The following is a 20297-nucleotide window of genomic DNA, read 5'->3' on the forward strand; positions in this document are numbered from 1 at the left end:
CTGGTGATTGCGGGGTGTGAGTGGTTTTATATTTCCGGTGATTGCGCGGTGTGATGGGTTTTATATTTCCGGTGATTGCGCGGTGTGAGGGGTTTATATTTCCGGTGATTGCGCGGTGTGAGGGTTTTATATTTCCGGTGATTGCGCGGTGTGAGGGGTTTTATATTTCCGGTGATTGCGCGGTGTGAGGGGATTTATATTTCCGGTGATTGCGCGGTGTGAGGGGTTTTATATTTCCGGTGATTGCGCGGTGTGCGGGGTTTATATTTCCGGTGATTGCGCGGTGTGGGGGGGTTTATATTTCCGGTGATTACGCGGTGTGAGGGGTTTTATATTTCCGGTGATTGCGCGGTGTGAGGGGGTTTATATTTCCATTGATTGCGCGGTGTGAGAGGTTTTATATTTCCAGTGATTGCGCGGTGTGAGGGGTTTATATTTTCGGTGATTGCGCGGTGTGGGGGGTTTTATATTTCCGGTGATTGCGCGGTGTGAGGGGTTTATATTTCCGGTGATTGCGCGGTGTGAGGGGTTTTATATTTCCGGTGATTGCGCGGTGTGAGTGGTTTTATATTTCCGGTGATTGCGCGGTGTGAGGGGTTTTATATTTCCGGTGATTGCGCGGTGTGAGGGGTTTATATTTCCGGTGATTGCGCGGTGTGAGGGGTTTTATATTTCCGGTGATTGCGCGGTGTGAGGGGTTTTATATTTCCGGTGATTGCGCGGTGTGAGGGGTTTATATTTCCGGTGATTGTGCGGTGTGATGGGTTTATATTTCCGGTGATTACGCGGTGTGGGGGGGGGGTTATATTTCCGGTGATTGCGCGGTGTGGGGGGTTTTATATTTCCGGTGATTGAGCGGTGTGAGGGGTTTATATTTCCGGTGATTGCGCGGTGTGGGGGGGTTTATATTTCCGGTGATTGCGCGGTGTGAGGGGTTTTATATTTCCGGTGATTGCGCGGTGTGGGGGGTTTTATATTTCCGGTGATTGCGCGGTGTGAGGGGTTTTATATTCCCGGTGATTGCGCGGTGTGAGGGGTTTATATTTCCGGTGATTGCACGGTGTGAGGGGGTTTATATCTCCGGTGATTGCGCGGTGTGAGGGGTTTATATTTCCGGTGATTGCGCGGTGTGAGGGGTTTTATATTTCCGGTGATTGCGCGGTGTGGGGGGTTTATATTTCCGGTGATTGCGCGGTGTGAGGGGTTTATATTTCCGGTGATTGCGCGGTGTGAGGGGGTTTATATTTCCGGTGATTGCGCGGTGTGAGGGGTTTTATATTTCCGGTGATTGCGCGGTGTGGGGGGTTTATATTTCCGGTGATTGCGCAGTGTGAGGGGTTTTATATTTCCGGTGATTGCGCGGTGTGGGGGGGGGGGTTTATAGTTCCGGTGATTGCGCGGTGTGTGGGGTTTTATATTTCCGGTGATTGCGGGGTGTGAGGGGTTTATATTTCCGGTGATTGCGCGGTGTGGGGGGGGTTTTATATTTCCGGTGATTGCGCGGTGTGAGGGGTTTATATTTCCGGTGATTGCGCGGTGTGAGGGGGTTTATATTTCCGGTGATTGCGCGGTGTGAGGGGTTTTATATTTCCGGTGATTGCGCGGTGTGAGGGGATTTATATTTCCGGTGATTGCGCGGTGTGAGGGGTTTTATATTTCCGGTGATTGCGCGGTGTGCGGGGTTTATATTTCCGGTGATTGCGCGGTGTGGGGGGGTTTATATTTCCGGTGATTGCGCGGTGTGAGGGGTTTTATAATTCCGGTGATTGCGCGGTGTGGGGGGTTTATATTTCCGGTGATTGCGCGGTGTGAGGGGTTTTATATTTCCGGTGATTGCGCGGTGTGAGGGGTTTATATTTCCGGTGATTGCGCGGTGTGAGGGGTTTTATATTTCCGGTGATTGCGCGGTGTGAGGGGTTTTATATTTCCGGTGATTGCGCGGTGTGAGGGGGTTTATATTTCCAGTTATTGCGCGGTGTGAGAGGTTTTATATTTCCAGTGATTGCGCGGTGTGAGGGGTTTATATTTCCGGTGATTGCGCGGTGTGGGGGGTTTTATATTTCTGGTGATTGCGCGGTGTGAGGGGTTTATATTTCCGGTGATTGCGCGGTGTGAATGGTTTTATATTTCCGGTGATTGCGCGGTGTGAGTGGTTTTATATTTCCGTTGATTGCGCGGTGTGAGGGGTTTTATATTTCCGGTGATTGCGCGGTGTGAGGGGTTTATATTTCCGGTGATTGCGCGGTGTGAGTGGTTTTATATTTCCGGTGATTGCGCGGTATGAGGGGTTTATATTTCCGGTGATTGCGCGGTGTGAGGGGTTTTATATTTCCGGTGATTGCGCGGTGTGAGGGGTTTTATATTTCCGGTGATTCGCGGTGTGAAGGGGTTTATATTTCCGGTGATTACGCGGTGTGTGGGGGGGGTTATATTTCCGGTGATTGCGCGGTGTGAGGGGTTTTATATTTCCGGTGATTGCGCGGTGTGAGGGGTTTTATATTTCCGGTGATTCGCGGTGTGAGGGGTTTTATATTTCCGGTGATTGCGCGGTGTGGGGGGTTTATATTTCCGGTGATTGCGCGGTGTGGGGGTTTTATATTTCCGGGGATTGTGCGGTGTGAGGGGTTTATATTTCCGGTGATTGTGCGGTGTGAGGGGTTTTATATTTCCGGTGATTGCACGGTGTGGGGGGGTTTATATTTCCGGTGATTGCGCGGTGTGAGGGGTTTATATTTCCGGTGATTGCACGGTGTGAGGGGTTTTATATTTCCGGTGATTGCGTGGTGTGGGGGTTTTATATTTCCGGTGATTGCGCGGTGTGAGGGGTTTATATTTCCGGTGATTGCGCGGTGTGAGGGGTTTATATTTCCGGTGATTGCGCGGTGTGAGGGGTTTTATATTTCCGGTGATTGCGCGGTGTGAGGGTTTTATATTTCCGGTGATTGAGCGGTGTAAGGGGTTTTATATTTCAGGTGATTGCGCGGTGTGAGGGGTTTATATTTCCGGTGATTGCGCGGTGTGAGGGGGTTTATATTTCCGGTGATTGCGCGGTGTGAGGGGTTTATATTTCCGGTGATTGCGGGGTGTGGGGGATTTTATATTTGCGGTGATTGCGCGGTGTGAGGGGTTTTATATTTCCGGTGATTGCGCGGTGTGGGGGGTTTATATTTCCGGTGATTGCGCGGTGTGAGGGGTTTATATTTCCGGTGATTGCTCGGTGTGAGGGGTTTTATATTTCCGGTGATTGCGCGGTGTGAGGGGTTTTATATTTCCGGTGATTGCGCGGTGTGAGGGGTTTATAGTTCCGGTGATTGCGCGGTGTGGGGGGGTTTTATATTTCCGGTGATTGCGCGGTGTGAGGGGTTTTATATTTCCGGTGATTGGGGGTGTGAGGGGTTTATATTTCCGGTGATTGCGCGGTGTGGGGGGGGGGGGTTTATATTTCCGGTGATTGCACGGTGTGAGGGGTTTATATTTCCGGTGATTGCGCGGTGTGAGGGGGTTTATATTTCCGGTGATTGCGCGGTGTGAGGGGTTTATATTTCTGGTGATTGCGGGGTGTGAGTGGTTTTATATTTCCGGTGATTGCGCGGTGTGATGGGTTTTATATTTCCGGTGATTGCGCGGTGTGAGGGGTTTATATTTCCGGTGATTGCGCGGTGTGAGGGTTTTATATTTCCGGTGATTGCGCGGTGTGAGGGGTTTTATATTTCCGGTGATTGCGCGGTGTGAGGGGATTTATATTTCCGGTGATTGCGCGGTGTGAGGGGTTTTATATTTCCGGTGATTGCGCGGTGTGCGGGGTTTATATTTCCGGTGATTGCGCGGTGTGGGGGGGTTTATATTTCCGGTGATTACGCGGTGTGAGGGGTTTTATATTTCCGGTGATTGCGCGGTGTGAGGGGGTTTATATTTCCATTGATTGCGCGGTGTGAGAGGTTTTATATTTCCAGTGATTGCGCGGTGTGAGGGGTTTATATTTTCGGTGATTGCGCGGTGTGGGGGGTTTTATATTTCCGGTGATTGCGCGGTGTGAGGGGTTTATATTTCCGGTGATTGCGCGGTGTGAGGGGTTTTATATTTCCGGTGATTGCGCGGTGTGAGTGGTTTTATATTTCCGGTGATTGCGCGGTGTGAGGGGTTTATATTTCCGGTGATTGCGCGGTGTGAGGGGTTTTATATTTCCGGTGATTGCGCGGTGTGAGGGTTTTATATTTCCGGTGATTGAGCGGTGTAAGGGGTTTTATATTTCAGGTGATTGCGCGGTGTGAGGGGTTTATATTTCCGGTGATTGCGCGGTGTGAGGGGGTTTATATTTCCGGTGATTGCGCGGTGTGAGGGGTTTATATTTCCGGTGATTTCGCGGTGTGGGGGATTTTATATTTGCGGTGATTGCGCGGTGTGAGGGGTTTTATATTTCCGGTGATTGCGCGGTGTGGGGGGGTTTATATTTTCGGTGATTACGCGGTGTGAGGGGTTTTATATTTCCGGTGATTGCGCGGTGTGAGGGGGTTTATATTTCCATTGATTGCGCTGTGTGAGAGGTTTTATATTTCCAGTGATTGCGCGGTGTGAGGGGTTTATATTTTCGGTGATTGCGCGGTGTGGGGGGTTTTATATTTCCGGTGATTGCGCGGTGTGAGGGGTTTATATTTCCGGTGATTGCGCGGTGTGAGGGGTTTTATATTTCCGGTGATTGCGCGGTGTGAGTGGTTTTATATTTCCGGTGATTGCGCGGTGTGAGGGGTTTTATATTTCCAGTGATTGCGCGGTGTGAGAGGTTTTATATTTCCAGTGATTGCGCGGTGTGAGGGGTTTATATTTTCGGTGATTGCGCGGTGTGGGGGGTTTTATATTTCCGGGGATTGTGCGGTGTGAGGGGTTTATATTTCCGGTGATTGCGCGGTGTGAGGGGTTTTATATTTCCGGTGATTGCGCGGTGTGAGGGGTTTTATATTTCCGGTGATTGCGCGGTGTGAGGGGTTTATATTTCCGGTGATTGTGCGGTGTGATGGGTTTATATTTCCGGTGATTACGCGGTGTGGGGGGGGGTTATATTTCCGGTGATTGCGCGGTGTGAGGGGTTTTATATTTCCGGTGATTGAGCGGTGTGAGGGGTTTATATTTCCGGTGATTGCGCGGTGTGGGGGGGTTTATATTTCCGGTGATTGCGCGGTGTGAGGGGTTTTATATTTCCGGTGATTGCGCGGTGTGGGGGGTTTTATATTTCCGGTGATTGCGCGGTGTGAGGGGTTTTATATTCCCGGTGATTGCGCGGTGTGAGGGGGTTTTATATTTCCGGTGATTGCGCGGTGTGGGGGGGTTTATATTTCCGGTGATTGCGCGGTGTGGAGGGTTTTATATTTCCGGTGATTGCGCGGTGTGAGGGGTTTTATATTTCCGGTGATTGCGCGGTGTGAGGGGTTTATATTTCCGGTGATTGCACGGTGTGAGGGGGTTTATATCTCCGGTGATTGCGCGGTGTGAGGGGTTTATATTTCCGGTGATTGCGCGGTGTGAGGGGTTTTATATTTCCGGTGATTGCGCGGTGTGGGTGGTTTATATTTCCGGTGATTGCGCGGTGAGAGGAGTTTTATATTTCCGGTGATTGCGCGGTGTGGGGGGGTTTTATATTTCCGGTGATTGCGCGGTGTGGGGGGTTTTATATTTCCAGTGATTGCGCGGTGTGAGGGGTTTATATTTCCGGTGATTACGCGGTGTGAGGGGTTTATATTTCCGGTGATTGCGCGGTGTGAGGGGGGTTTATATTTCCGGTGATTGCGCGGTGTGAGGGATTTATATTTCCGGTGATTGCGCGGTGTGGGGGGGGGTTTATATTTCCGCTGATTGCGCGGTGTGAGGGGTTTTATATTTCCGCTGATTGCGCGGTGTGGGGGGTTTATATTTCCGGTGATTGCGCGGTGTGAGGGGTTTATATTTCCGGTGATTGCGCGGTGTGAGGGGTTTTATATTTCCGGTGATTGCGCGGTGTGAGGGGTTTTATATTTCCGGTGATTGCGCGGTGTGAGGGGGTTTATATTTCCTGTGATTACGCGGTGTGGGGGGGGGTTATATTTCCGGTGATTGCGCGGTGTGGGGGGGTTTATATTTCCGGTGATTACGCGGTGTGAGGGGTTTTATATTTCCGGTGATTGCGCGGTGTGAGGTGTTTATATTTCCGGTGATTGCGCGGTGTGAGGGGTTTTATATTTCTGATGATTGCGCGGTGTGAGAGGTTTTATATTTCTGGTGATTGCGGGGTGTGAGTGGTTTTATATTTCCGGTGATTGCGCGGTGTGAGTGGTTTATATTTCCGGTGATTGCGCGGTGTGGGGGGGTTTATATTTCCGGTGATTGCGCGGTGTGAGGGGTTTATATTTCCGGTGATTGCGCGGTGTGGGGGGGTTTATATTTCCGGTGATTGCGCGGTGTGGGGGGGTTTATATTTCCGGTGATTGCGCGGTGTGGGGGGTTTAGATTTCCGGTGATTGCGCGGCGTGAGGGGGTTTATATTTCCGGTGATTGCGCGGTGTGAGGGGTTTATATTTCCGGTGATTGCGCGGTGTGAGGGGTTTATATTTCCGGTGATTGCGCGGTGTGAGGGGGTTTATATTTCCGGTGATTGCGCGGTGTGAGGGGTTTATATTTCCGGTGATTGCGCGGTGTGGGGGGTTTATATTTCCGGTGATTGCGCGGTGTGAGGGGTTTATATTTCCGGTGATTGCGCGGTGTGAGGGGTTTATATTTCCGGTGATTGCGCGGTGTGAGGGGTTTATATTTCCGGTAATTATGCGGTGTGAGGGGTTTATATTTCCGGTAATTGCGCGGTGTGGGGGGTTTATATTTCCGGTAATTGCGCGGTGTGAGGGGTTTATATTTCCGGTAATTATGCGGTGTGAGGGGTTTATATAACCGGTGATTGCGCGGTGTGAGGGGGTTTATATTTCAGGTGATTGCGCGGTGTGGGGGGGGTTATATTTCCGGTGATTGCGCGGTGTGGGGGGTTTTATATTTCCGGTGATTGCGCGGTGTGAGGGGGTTTATATTTCCGGTAATTGCGCGGTGTGAGGGGGGTTTATATAACCGGTCGGCATCGCGCAGTTTCTTCGGAGGACAGAGGAAGCCGCGATCTCTAACTGATCAGACGCCGCCATCGCTATTAATCACGAGGGGTTAAGCGGCCGGGATTGCGCTGTCTCTGATCTTGGCGGTTGCAGGCGGCTGTCAGTAGCCGTGTACGGTGCAGGCTCCGCTCCTTCTAGTGTGACGGCGCATGTACAGCATAATACTATAGATCTGATGTCACCAAGGGGTTAATCCCTCCTGTATTTTATATTTACACCACTTAAAATAAATAATAATAATTACCAACACTGTGCCAGACAAAAACGCACCAAAACCGGACAGAAATGACCTCATGTAACCTTACTACTGCATCATGGGAAATCTCCTGACTGATAACAGAGAGAACACTAAACAACAGCGGTGACCGGAAGTCACGTACACCCGACCAGCGCTGCTCTCTACATCATACACGGCAACAGCTGAAGGACCAGTAATGACGTCACCACCATGTGACAGGGACAAGAGAGGCGGAGCTTATAACTGGAGAGGAGGCATAGCCCCCCCCCTCATGTGACGTAATCATGAACGCTTCTCACCATAGCACAGGAGACCGGACCACTCACAGAGCTCCGCCCCCCACATGTCACGTGATCAGCTTCATAGGTCTCCTCCACCTCTTTTCTCAAATGATAAGCTCCACCCGTCCCAGTCACGTGGTGGTGATGTCATCACAGGTCCTTTTACCACAACACATTATATTTTGCACTGTTATGACCGATATATGATGCTCAGGACCCCTCATGTCACTTGATCATCACACAGGTCCTTCATACATCGCTCAAACGTCTAAGCTCCCCGCCCCTGATGCCGCGGTCACGTGACCTTGATATCCCAGGTCCTTCCACCTCCGCCTCTCTCCACTAATAGGCTCCGCCTTTTCCTGTCACTTGGTGGTGACGTCATCACAGGTCCTTCCGCTGTTACGTGATGAGGTAAAGAGCAGCGCTGGTCGGGTGTTCTCTCTGTTGTCAATCATTGAGTGACCCCGCCCACTGGACTCCTAGCCCGGATTTAACCCCTCCAGTGCCGGCCTCTTTGGGGTAAGTGGTTATTTCTGGTCTTTGTAGTGGTCGGATGGTTTGTGGGACGAGTCGTGTTTTGTAATGACATAATATTCGGGACATACAACTTATTCACTGACTTTTATACGTTTCTTGTTAATGTCGTTCACCGTGCGGTTTAAGGGAATGTTCACACGTAGTGAATACGACCCACAACACGCAAGGAAATCACCCGAATATTCACCCCAAATGGTGGACGTATAATCCTCCCGAATATCTACTACAGAAATACAGCAAGGCCGATCCTCACCTCTCCCAGCGTTACCATAGCAACACGTCCCTGCTCTTCCGGCTGTGTCCAGGTGACCCCTATAATGACCTGTGACCTCTCCGGCCTGTGATTGGCTGCAGGGGTCACATGACGCCTTCTTTTTTATATATGTGTAACCTGCAGCGTTGCTGTGAACACGCGGTGGAGCCGCAGAGGATTCTGGGAACAATGGCGGTTGTTGCAGAACTTGACTTTCCATTGAACTTAATGGGGAAATTCTGCAACAAATGCGCAGCGAATCCGCGGTATAAATGCGATATCCTGCGTGTCTATAATCCGCACCGCAGGTTAACCCCTTCATCACCAGGACGGGTTTAGTTGTTCCCTCAGATCTATTTCTTGTTTATTTTTCTGCCGGTCCCGCGGTGCGAGGATTACATTCTGCGGGACGATACCAAATTTCTATGGTTTTTTTCATGATGTGCGATATTTACATAGAAATAACTTTTTGTTAGAAAACAATGTTATTTAGTGTCGCCATATTCTCATAGTTGCCAACAGTCCTGAATTTGCCGGGACTGTCCCAAATTTACAGAGACAGTCCCGGCAAATAACTGTCCCGGCCATTTTCAATTGTATTTGCATCCTCAGGACGCAGGTACTACTGAATACTGTGGCGGAGCAGGAAACTCTCCGCTCCCTGCTCTGCCAGTCACTCCTCCGGGAGCGGAATACCCGGCCAGAGCGTCGGCAACCCTCTGACTGGGGATTCTACACTTAGCCTGGGCTCAGTCACTGACACATTAACGTTACTGAAGTGTTTAGACAGTGAATAGACATTCCTTCCAGCCAGGACGCCATGTCTATTCACAATCCCGACACTTCGGTAACGTTTCTGTGGTACTTACAGCAGAGCAAAGTGTAATCTCGCGAGATCTCGCTGTTAATGACCGGTTACAGGGAGATTACGCTTTGCTCTGCTGTAAACGTTACCGAAGTGTCGGGATTGTGAATAGACATGGCGTCCTGGCTGGAAGGAATGTCTATTCACTGTCTAAACACTTCAGTAACGTTAATGTGTCAGTATAAGACAGCAGATCGTGAACAACGCAGTGTCACTATGCACTGACTAAATGAATGGAGAGGAGTGCATGACGCTGATTGGTCACTGATTGGTCAGCGTGATACACTCCTCTGTACAACGCCCACTTGGTCTAAAGTAAAAACACGCCCACTTGGGCATTAAGAAACTCATTAGCATAAATGTAAAATCGCTCCTAACGTGGTAAATATGATCGTTTTTCTAATTATAAAGCATTAGTCACCGACATTACAGCGCCGATCTCCTTATGTAGGAAATGGGGCACTTCTGCCAATTAACCCTAAGCCCAGAAAATGGCAAAAAGGCATCTAACAAGCGGACACCGTGACCAAAAGACTCATGAGGGCTGCGCAGGAAAAGGACCTTCTCGTCAGCGTACAGGCCCACCACAGCAGACCCTCCCTCCCACTGCACACCAGTTACCATAGGGGTGGATCTCAATCTAATAGCTATAGCTTCAATGGCAATAGCAAATAAAACCGGTGAGAGGGGACATCCCTGCCGCGTACCCCGTGCCAGAGGAGAAGAATCAGAGGGGATGCCATTGACCACCACAATAGCCATAAGGGATTTATAGAGAAGTTGGATCCATGAGATAAATGTAGGAGCAAAGCTGTGAAGGCCGGCCAGAAGGAAGGAGCACTCAACAGAGTCGAACGCTTTCATAGTATCTAATGAAGCGACAGCCCAAGGCAAATGACGCATTCTAGCCATCTGCATAAGTGTCTGTACACGTGTAATGTTTATAGATGTAGATTTACCGCGCATGAATTCAGTTTGGTCAGGGTGAATAATTGTGAGAACAACTTGATTCAGTCGCTTTGCCAGGATCTTAGGTAGGATTTTATAGTCCACGTTAACTAGGGAAATTGGTCTATAAGAACCACAATCAACAGGGTCTTTATCCGGTTTCAGTAGCACAATAATAGAAGCATCATCAAATGTAGAGGGAAGTGAGTGGCTGAGTAAAGCCTGGTTAAGAGTATCTAACAACATGGGGCCCATATGTTCCCGATACCTCCTATAACCTTCAATAGGGAGCCCATCAGGACCTGGGGATTTATGGAGAGACATTTCCTGAATAGCCTCTTGAAGTTCCGCCATCATCATAGGGGAGTCAAGCAATGTAACCTGCGATGAAGAGAGAGTAGGAAAAGTCAGATCCCTCAGATAAACTACAACGTCTGCGATGGTATGATTAGAGGTGGAACTATATAAAATGGTATAGTCCTTTCTAAATCTGGTAGCAATGGCATCCCCCTCTGTTAATAGACCACCCTCATTATCCTGAATTGGGGTGTTATTGTGTCTAATTAAGTGGGCCAATAACTGACTGGATTGATTCTCCATCTCAAAATAATATTGACGTGTAATAAAACAATTTGCGCTTAGTCTTAAGGTGAAGCACATGTTTATATAAACGAGTGAAATGTAACCAACCTGACCAGTATCGCACTGTGGTCCGAAATCCCCCTGGGAGAGAGTGATATGGAGGACACATAAAGCAGGAGAACCAAAAACATAATCAATCCTGGAGAGAGCCTGTCTCCCAGGAGAATGACAAGTGTATTCCAGAACCTGTGGGTGACAATGTCTTCATAGATCAATCCTGGAGAGAGCCTGTCTCCCAGGAGAATGACAAGTGTATTCCAGAACCTGTGGGTGACCATGTCTTCATAGATCAATCCTGGAGAGAGCCTGTCTCCCAGGAGAATGACAAGTGTATTCCAGAACCTGTGGGTGACAATGTCTTCATAGATCAATCCTGGAGAGAGCCTGTCTCCCAGGAGAATGACAAGTGTATTCCAGAACCTGTGGGTGACAATGTCTTCATAGATCAATCCTGGAGAGAGCCTGTCTCCCAGGAGAATGACAAGTGTATTCCAGAACCTGTGGGTGACAATGTCTTCATAGATCAATCCTGGAGAGAGCCTGTCTCCCAGGAGAATGACAAGTGTATTCCAGAACCTGTGGGTGACAATGTCTTCATAGATCAATCCTGGAGAGAGTCTGTCTCCCAGGAGAATGACAAGTGTATTCCAGAACCTGTGGGTGACAATGTCTTCATAGATCAATCCTGGAGAGAGCCTGTCTCCCAGGAGAATGACCCAGAACCTGTGGGTGACAATGTCTTCATAGATCAATCCTGGAGAGAGCCTGTCTCCCAGGAGAATGACAAGTGTATTCCAGAACCTGTGGGTGACAATGTCTTCATAGATCAATCCTGGAGAGAGCCTGTCTCCCAGGAGAATGACAAGTGTATTCCAGAACCTGTGGGTGACAATGTCTTCATAGATCAATCCTGGAGAGAGCCTGTCTCCCAGGAGAATGACAAGTGTATTCCAGAACCTGTGGGTGACAATGTCTTCATAGATCAATCCTGGAGAGAGCCTGTCTCCCAGGAGAATGACAAGTGTATTCCAGAACCTGTGGGTGACAATGTCTTCATAGATCAATCCTGGAGAGAGCCTGTCTCCCAGGAGAATGACAAGTGTATTCCAGAACCTGTGGGTGACAATGTCTTCATAGATCAATCCTGGAGAGAGCCTGTCTCCCAGGAGAATGACAAGTGTATTCCAGAACCTGTGGGTGACAATGTCTTCATAGATCAATCCTGGAGAGAGCCTGTCTCCCAGGAGAATGACAAGTCTATTCCAGAACCTGTGGGTGACAATGTCTTCATAGATCAATCCTGGAGAGAGCCTGTCTCCCAGGAGAATAACAAGTGTATTCCAGAACCTGTGGGTGACAATGTCTTCATAGATCAATCCTGGAGAGAGCCTGTCTCCCAGGAGAATAACAAGTGTATTCCAGAACCTGTGGGTGACAATGTCTTCATAGATCAATCCTGGAGAGAGTCTGTCTCCCAGGAGAATGACAAGTGTATTCCAGAACCTGTGGGTGACAATTTCTTCATAGATCAATCCTGGAGAGAGCCTGTCTCCCAGGAGAATAACAAGTGTATTCCAGAACCTGTGGGTGACAATGTCTTCATAGATCAATCCTGGAGAGAGCCTGTCTCCCAGGAGAATGACAAGTGTATTCCAGAACCTGTGGGTGACAATGTCTTCATAGATCAATCCTGGAGAGAGCCTGTCTCCCAGGAGAATGACAAGTGTATTCCAGAACCTGTGGGTGACAATGTCTTCATAGATCAATCCTGGAGAGAGCCTGTCTCCCAGGAGAATGACAAGTGTATTCCAGAACCTGTGGGTGACAATGTCTTCATAGATCAATCCTGGAGAGAGCCTGTCTCCCAGGAGAATGACAAGTGTATTCCAGAACCTGTGGGTGACAATGTCTTCATAGATCAATCCTGGAGAGAGCCTGTCTCCCAGGAGAATGACAAGTGTATTCCAGAACCTGTGGGTGACAATGTCTTCATAGATCAATCCTGGAGAGAGTCTGTCTCCCAGGAGAATGACAAGTGTATTCCAGAACCTGTGGGTGACAATGTCTTCATAGATCAATCCTGGAGAGAGCCTGTCTCCCAGGAGAATGACCCAGAACCTGTGGGTGACAATGTCTTCATAGATCAATCCTGGAGAGAGCCTGTCTCCCAGGAGAATGACAAGTGTATTCCAGAACCTGTGGGTGACAATGTCTTCATAGATCAATCCTGGAGAGAGCCTGTCTCCCAGGAGAATGACAAGTGTATTCCAGAACCTGTGGGTGACAATGTCTTCATAGATCAATCCTGGAGAGAGCCTGTCTCCCAGGAGAATGACAAGTGTATTCCAGAACCTGTGGGTGACAATGTCTTCATAGATCAATCCTGGAGAGAGCCTGTCTCCCAGGAGAATGACAAGTGTATTCCAGAACCTGTGGGTGACAATGTCTTCATAGATCAATCCTGGAGAGAGCCTGTCTCCCAGGAGAATGACAAGTGTATTCCAGAACCTGTGGGTGACAATGTCTTCATAGATCAATCCTGGAGAGAGCCTGTCTCCCAGGAGAATGACAAGTGTATTCCAGAACCTGTGGGTGACAATGTCTTCATAGATCAATCCTGGAGAGAGCCTGTCTCCCAGGAGAATGACAAGTCTATTCCAGAACCTGTGGGTGACAATGTCTTCATAGATCAATCCTGGAGAGAGCCTGTCTCCCAGGAGAATAACAAGTGTATTCCAGAACCTGTGGGTGACAATGTCTTCATAGATCAATCCTGGAGAGAGCCTGTCTCCCAGGAGAATAACAAGTGTATTCCAGAACCTGTGGGTGACAATGTCTTCATAGATCAATCCTGGAGAGAGTCTGTCTCCCAGGAGAATGACAAGTGTATTCCAGAACCTGTGGGTGACAATTTCTTCATAGATCAATCCTGGAGAGAGCCTGTCTCCCAGGAGAATAACAAGTGTATTCCAGAACCTGTGGGTGACAATGTCTTCATAGATCAATCCTGGAGAGAGCCTGTCTCCCAGGAGAATAACAAGTGTATTCCAGAACCTGTGGGTGACAATGTCTTCATAGATCAATCCTGGAGAGAGCCTGTCTCCCAGGAGAATGACAAGTGTATTCCAGAACCTGTGGGTGACAATGTCTTCATAGATCAATCCTGGAGAGAGCCTGTCTCCCAGGAGAATGACAAGTGTATTCCAGAACCTGTGGGTGACAATGTCTTCATAGATCAATCCTGGAGAGAGCCTGTCTCCCAGGAGAATGACAAGTGTATTCCAGAACCTGTGGGTGACAATGTCTTCATAGATCAATCCAGGCCAAACCTTCTATCAGCTGACACAAAGGAGTAGTGGGTGTTAAATTATGGGCGGGATCTTGTGAGAAACGGTCTATAGCCGGAGACATTACCTAATTTGATGTACAAAAGCAATAGCTGCCTGAAGGACGGAGGTGTTAGCCTGTGGTGGATTATATATACACAGAATAACATATGGCTTCGTGTCTATTTCAGCATAAACAAAAACGAAACCTCCAGCTGGGTCTCTTCGCGTCTGTATTGGATTCCATCGTACAGTGCGATGTATCAGCAGGGAAACCCCTCTAGAATAAAAAGTGTGAAAGGAGTGGCACGCCCATTGTATCCAAGGTTTCTTAAGGTAACTAGATCTTTCACTAATGAGGTGAATCTCCTGTAAACAGATTAGGGGGGGACGGGATCGCCTAATATGAGGGAACCCCGAGGCCCGTCATCAAGGAACAATTGTCATCACCCTCTTTATTTTTGAGGTGAGTAGATCACGTTTTACGTGGAGAGGAATTATCTTCGTCCTGATCAGTACGAGCAAAATCTTTTAGCTTATCCACTGCAGACTGAGGTTTAGATTTACGCATGGTGCACAGTATAGCTGAAATAGGTAGGTCTCACCCCACCAATAGTGTAGCAGCAAAAGTAAGGCAGCAGATACAGTCTCCTTTTAACAGAGTATGGCACACTGGTAGGAAGTTATATATGGTAAGTAAGCTCTATAGACAAAGAACCGGGTAGGCAGGCAGTCCCAGAAAGTATAGTGAGCAGGTGAGCCAAATCAGTGACATAGATGTATAACAGGCATATATGCAAAATGGCTCCGTTAGGCCGCAACTCACCACCCAGATACTGGTAACAATGGAATCTCAGGGTCTCCCTTGAGAGAAATCAAAACTGTCGTCCCCAACTGAGCCTGAGTTCTGTACCTTCACCGGCTGTCAGGGGAGACAGATAAAGAATGTTTCACCATGCGTGCCTTGCAGACACAGACAGGCCGCCATTAACCACCAGCCGCCACGAGGAACAGAAGCCCATGCAACCAGGACCACGGAGTCTGACAGAGAGGACCAAAAGACACCTGGGAGAAGCAAGAGATGTCGGGCATAAACCGTGTACCTCCGATGCAAGTGGATGCAAGTCCTTCGATGTCTCCTGGGCTGGGTTAATATCAAGTGGAAGTACGTCGAGTGCAGGCTGCAGCAGAACACCAGGCCGTCGTGCACTGTTTCCGTCCGCAGGGCCGACGAAGTCACCGAAGAATGTCCCCGGGTAGCCTGCGAGGGGTAGAGGTATGCCCAGAGTTTGTCTGGTCCCATTAAAAAGATTTACCAGCCAGGATGACAGGATAATCAGCAGGAGAGGTTACGGTCCCCGGGAGCTCAGCTCAGATACGACTATCCATGCTGCTTGCTGGCCACGCCCCAAAAATAATAATAATATTTAATAATATCATATATTATTACCCCTTTTATGGACACAGTATTTTGTCCTCTAATTTTGCCCACACAGTGTTTTGCCCCCTAAGTGCCATACACAGTAGATTTCCCCCTGTAGTGCCCTTACACAGAATAATGTCTGCTTAGTGGCCTTCACACAGTATAATGCCCCCCTCCCCTCGCTGGCACACACACAGCCCCCCTTGTAGATAGTGCCCCCTGTAGATTGTGCCATACAGCCTCCCTGTAGACTGTGCCATAATCCGCCACCCCTCCTTGTTGAGTGTCATACAGCCCACCACCTCCCCCTTGTAGACAGTGCTGTTCATTCCCCCACCTCCCCCTTGTAGATCGTGACATACAACCCCCCACCTCCCCCATGTAGACCGTGCTATACAGAGCCGCAACTCCCCCTTGTAGATCATGCCATATAGCTCCCCACCTCCCCCATGTAGACAGTGCCATACAGCCCCTCACCTCCCCCTTGTAGACAGTGCCATACAGCCCCCCACCTCCCGATGTAGACAGTGCCCCAAACACAAAAAAATTGTACACCTCTAGGCCCCGTTCCCAAGACGAACTGCGCTGCTCCGCGACGGGATCCTTGCGTAGGCCGGCGTGATCCTGTAGCCTAGTGCAGAGTTTCCCAACCTTTTCGGACTCGAGGCACCACTGGAGAAATAAAATTTCCTCAGGGCACCCCTACCAAAAATTGTTTCGAGAAAGACAGAAAACAGCTAAAAACAAGCACTACACTGAGAATATGTTCACACAGCGTTTTTTGTAAGGCAGAAAATATCTTCCTCAAAATTCCTTCAGGAATTTTATAATGCCCCCCTCCCCTCGCTGGCACACACACAGCCCCCCTTGTAGATAGTGCCCCCTGTAGATTGTGCCATACAGCCCCTCACCTCCCCCTTGTAGACAGTGCCATACAGCCCCCCACCTCCCAATGTAGACAGTGCCATACTCCCCCCAAAATTCCTTCAGGAATTTTAAGGCAGATTTTAAATTGACAGCGTTGTTTGACTTTTTTTTTTTAAGCCGTTGAAGCTAACGGAAAAGACGTAGGCAAAGAAAGCTCCAAACGAACGCCACAGGTATTTTCTGCCTCCTATTAACTTTAATTGGAGGTCAGAGGTGAAAACCACTTGAAGACCATCAGCCCGCCACTCACAGATTCCTCTGTAGATAGTGCCACACAGCCCCATTGTAGATGATAGAATCCCCCCCCCCCCTTCCTGTACATAGCGCTACTGTAGCTCCCCGAAAGAGCGGAATCCCCCTGTGGCTGGAGATTCCGCTCCTGGACGGAGCGCTTGATGACTCTGTCTATTTATGGACAGTGACGTCAAGGGCCTCTACTGAAGTGGAATCCCCGGTCACTGCATCGGCAACGCTGTGGACCGGGATTACGCTTCAGGAGTTGCCCCTGATGTCACTGTCCATATATGGACAGAGACATCAAGCGCTTCATCCAGGAGCGGAATCCCCAGCCACACAGTGGCGCTAGCAGATAGCAGAGCTGGGAGATACCTTCCTGCTTTGCTATAGTATTTAATAGTACCTGTGTACTGATCACGCAGACACTATTGAATGTGGCGTTGCTACAGCTGTAGCAGCTGCTAGCGGTGCCGCCGGCCATGGGGGGCAGATCCCGACTGGCAGCATGGGCGTCCTCATTCCCGGTGTCGCCGCTATGGCTGCTATGGGCGGAAAGGCGGATGCTGAGTCACCGGGCCCGGGCGCTTCTGAAACAAGCAGGGGAAAGGTAGCCAGTGCAGCGCCCCCTTCCACCTGCTAGAGTGATGCACCCAGTGCAATGGCACACCGTTCTGGCCGGCCCTTTGTGGCACTATGTACAAGGGGGGTGTGGCGCTTTCTACAAGGGGATGTTTGTGGCGCTATGTACAAGGGGGGTATGTGGCGTTATCTACAAGGGGATGTGTGTGGCATTATCCACAAGGTGATGTGTGTGGCTCTCCCTACAAGGGGGCTTTGTGTGGCGCAATCTACAGGAGGGCTGTGTGTGGAGCAATATACAAGGGGGTGTGGTGCTTTCTACAAGGGGGGGGGGTGTGGTGCTATCTACAGGGGGGCTGTTTGTGGCGCTATCCACAGTAGGACTGTTTGTGGCGCCATCTACAGGGGGCTGTGTGTGGCGCCATCTACAGGGGGCTGTGTGTGGCGCCATCTGCAGGGGGCAGTGTGGAGCGCCATCTACAAGGGGCACTGAGTGTGGCGCTATCTACAAGGGGCTGTGTGTGGCACTATCTACAGGGGGGCTGTGTGTGGCGCTATCTACAGGTGGGCTGTGTGTGGCGCTATCTACAAGTAGGCTGTGTGTGTCCCTATCTACAGGTGCGATGTGTGTGGCCCTATCTACAGGGGGGCTGTATGTGGCCCTATCTACAGAGGGGCTGTATGTGGCCTTATCTACAGGGGGGCTGTATGGGGCCCTATCTACAGGGGGCTGTGTGTGGCGCTATCTACGAGCTCCATCTACAAGGGGCACTGAGTGTGGCGCTATCTACAGGGGGCTGTGTGTGGCGCTATTTACAGGGGGCTGTGTGTGGCGCTATGTACAGGTGGGCTGTGTGTGGCCCTATCTACAAGTGGGCTGTGTGTGGCCCTATCTACAGGGGGGCTGTGTGTGGCCCTATCTACAGGGAGCACTGTGTGGCACTATCTACAAGGGGCAGTGTGTGGCATTCCCTACAGGGAGCAATGTGTGGCATTCCCTACAGGGAGCAGTGTGTGGCATTCCCTACAGGGAGCAGTGTGTGGCATTAGCGCCGAAACGCGCGTTGGGGTGGACCTTGGCTGCATTCATTCTGTTCATTCATTATGGGTATGTGAGACCTCCTCTATTTTGTGTACTTTACTTACCTTATTACGGAATCTCTGCATGTTTGATCCCATTGCATTTATAAATGACATGTGTGTTGTTACGTTTATTGTACCATAGTACTGCTAACTTATTTTTTGACTATAGGGTGTGATTCTATTTAGTCTACAGTACTTTGCATTCACATATGCACATAGCTGACCTATTTACTTTAATAGACTATACTCTCAAAGACGCTCACACACTCATGTCATATTATTTTCCATCAAGGGATACACATGTGTCTCACTAACCGTTCATATATAGATACATGGTTTGGTTAATGCTCCAGTCAAGGATCCGTGTTTTTACTGTGGGTTTATGGATTCTTTTTACATGTCTTATTATATGTTAATAAAATATTTTTGTATTTTCATTACTTCTTTGTTTCTCAGCATTTATTTTCTCTTTTGGTCTCGCTATCTACAGAGGGCTGTGTGTGGCGCTATCTACAGGGGGCTGTGTGTGGCGCTATGTACAGGGGGGCTGTGTGTGGCCCTATCTACAGGGGGGCTGTGTGTGGCGCTATCTACAGGGGGGCTGTGTGTGGCGCTATCTACAGGGGGGCTGTGTGTGGCGCTATCTACAGGGGGGCTGTGTGTGGCGCTATCTACAGGGGGGCTGTGTGTGGCGCTATCTACAGGGGGGCTGTGTGTGGCGCTATCTACAGGGGGGCTGTGTGTGGCGCTATCTACAGGGGGGCTGTGTGTGGCGCTATCTACAGGGGGGCTGTGTGTGGCGCTATCTACAGGGGGGCTGTGTGTGGCGCTATCTACAGGGGGGCTGTGTGTGGCGCTATCTACAGGGGGGCTGTGTGTGGCGCTATCTACAGGGGGGCTGTGTGTGGCGCTATCTACAGGGGGGCTGTGTGTGGCGCTATCTACAGGGGGGCTGTGTGTGGCGCTATCTACAGGGGGGCTGTGTGTGGCGCTATCTACAGGGGGGCTGTGTGTGGCGCTATCTACAGGGGGGCTGTGTGTGGCCCTATCTACAGGGGGGCTGTGTGTGGCCCTATCTACAAGGGAGCAATGTGTGGCATTCCCTACAGGGAGCAATGTGTGGCATTCCCTACAGGGAGCAGTGTGTGGTAATATCTACAGGGAGCAGTGTGTGGTAATATCTACAGGGAGCAGTGTGTGGTAATATCTACAGGGAGCAGTGTGTGTGGTAATATCTACAGGGAGCAGTGTGTGTGGTAATATCTACAGGGAGCAGTGTGTGTGGTAATATCTACAGGGAGCAGTGTGTGGTAATATCTACAGGGAGCAGTGTGTGTGGTAATATCTACAGGGAGCAGTGTGTGGTAATATCTACAGGGAGCAGTGTGTGTGGTAATATCTACAGGGAGCAGTGTGTGGTAATATCTACAGGGAGCAGTGTGTGTGGTAATATCTACAGGGAGCAGTGTGTGTGGTAATATCTACAGGGAGCAGTGTGTGGTAATATCTACAGGGAGCAGTGTGTGTGGTAATATCTACAGGGAGCAGTGTGTGGTAATATCTACAGGGAGCAGTGTGTGTGGTAATATCTACAGGGAGCAGTGTGTGGTAATATCTACAGGGAGCAGTGTGTGGTAATATCTACAGGGAGCAGTGTGTGTGGTAATATCTACAGGGAGCAGTGTCTGTGGTAATATCTACAGGGAGCAGTGTGTGGGGTAATATCTACAGGGAGCAGTGTGTGGGGTAATATCTACAGGGAGCAGTGTGTGTGGTAATATCTACAGGGAGCAGTGTGTGTGGTAATATCTACAGGGAGCAGTGTGTGTGG

The 20297-nt window shown here is 49.6% G+C and overlaps 2 long non-coding RNA genes across 2 annotated transcripts in view; one reads left to right on the forward strand and one right to left on the reverse strand.

Moving 5' to 3' along the window:
* LOC142669042 (uncharacterized) overlaps nucleotides 1-7558 on the reverse strand; it is a 42120-nt gene extending 34562 nt beyond the window's left edge. The window contains exon 1 of the long non-coding RNA XR_012851771.1: nucleotides 7369-7558. This is a non-coding gene — a long non-coding RNA (uncharacterized LOC142669042). The remainder of the gene's footprint in view (nucleotides 1-7368) is intronic.
* Nucleotides 1-10938, forward strand: part of LOC142669041 (uncharacterized) — a 145005-nt gene extending 134067 nt beyond the window's left edge. Inside the window, exon 2 of the long non-coding RNA XR_012851770.1 lies at nucleotides 9753-10938. This is a non-coding gene — a long non-coding RNA (uncharacterized LOC142669041). The remainder of the gene's footprint in view (nucleotides 1-9752) is intronic.
* The last annotated feature ends 9359 nt before the right edge of the window (nucleotides 10939-20297 follow it).

Source organism: Rhinoderma darwinii (assembly GCF_050947455.1).
Source record: "Rhinoderma darwinii isolate aRhiDar2 chromosome 1 unlocalized genomic scaffold, aRhiDar2.hap1 SUPER_1_unloc_14, whole genome shotgun sequence".
NCBI lineage: Eukaryota > Metazoa > Chordata > Amphibia > Anura > Rhinodermatidae > Rhinoderma > Rhinoderma darwinii.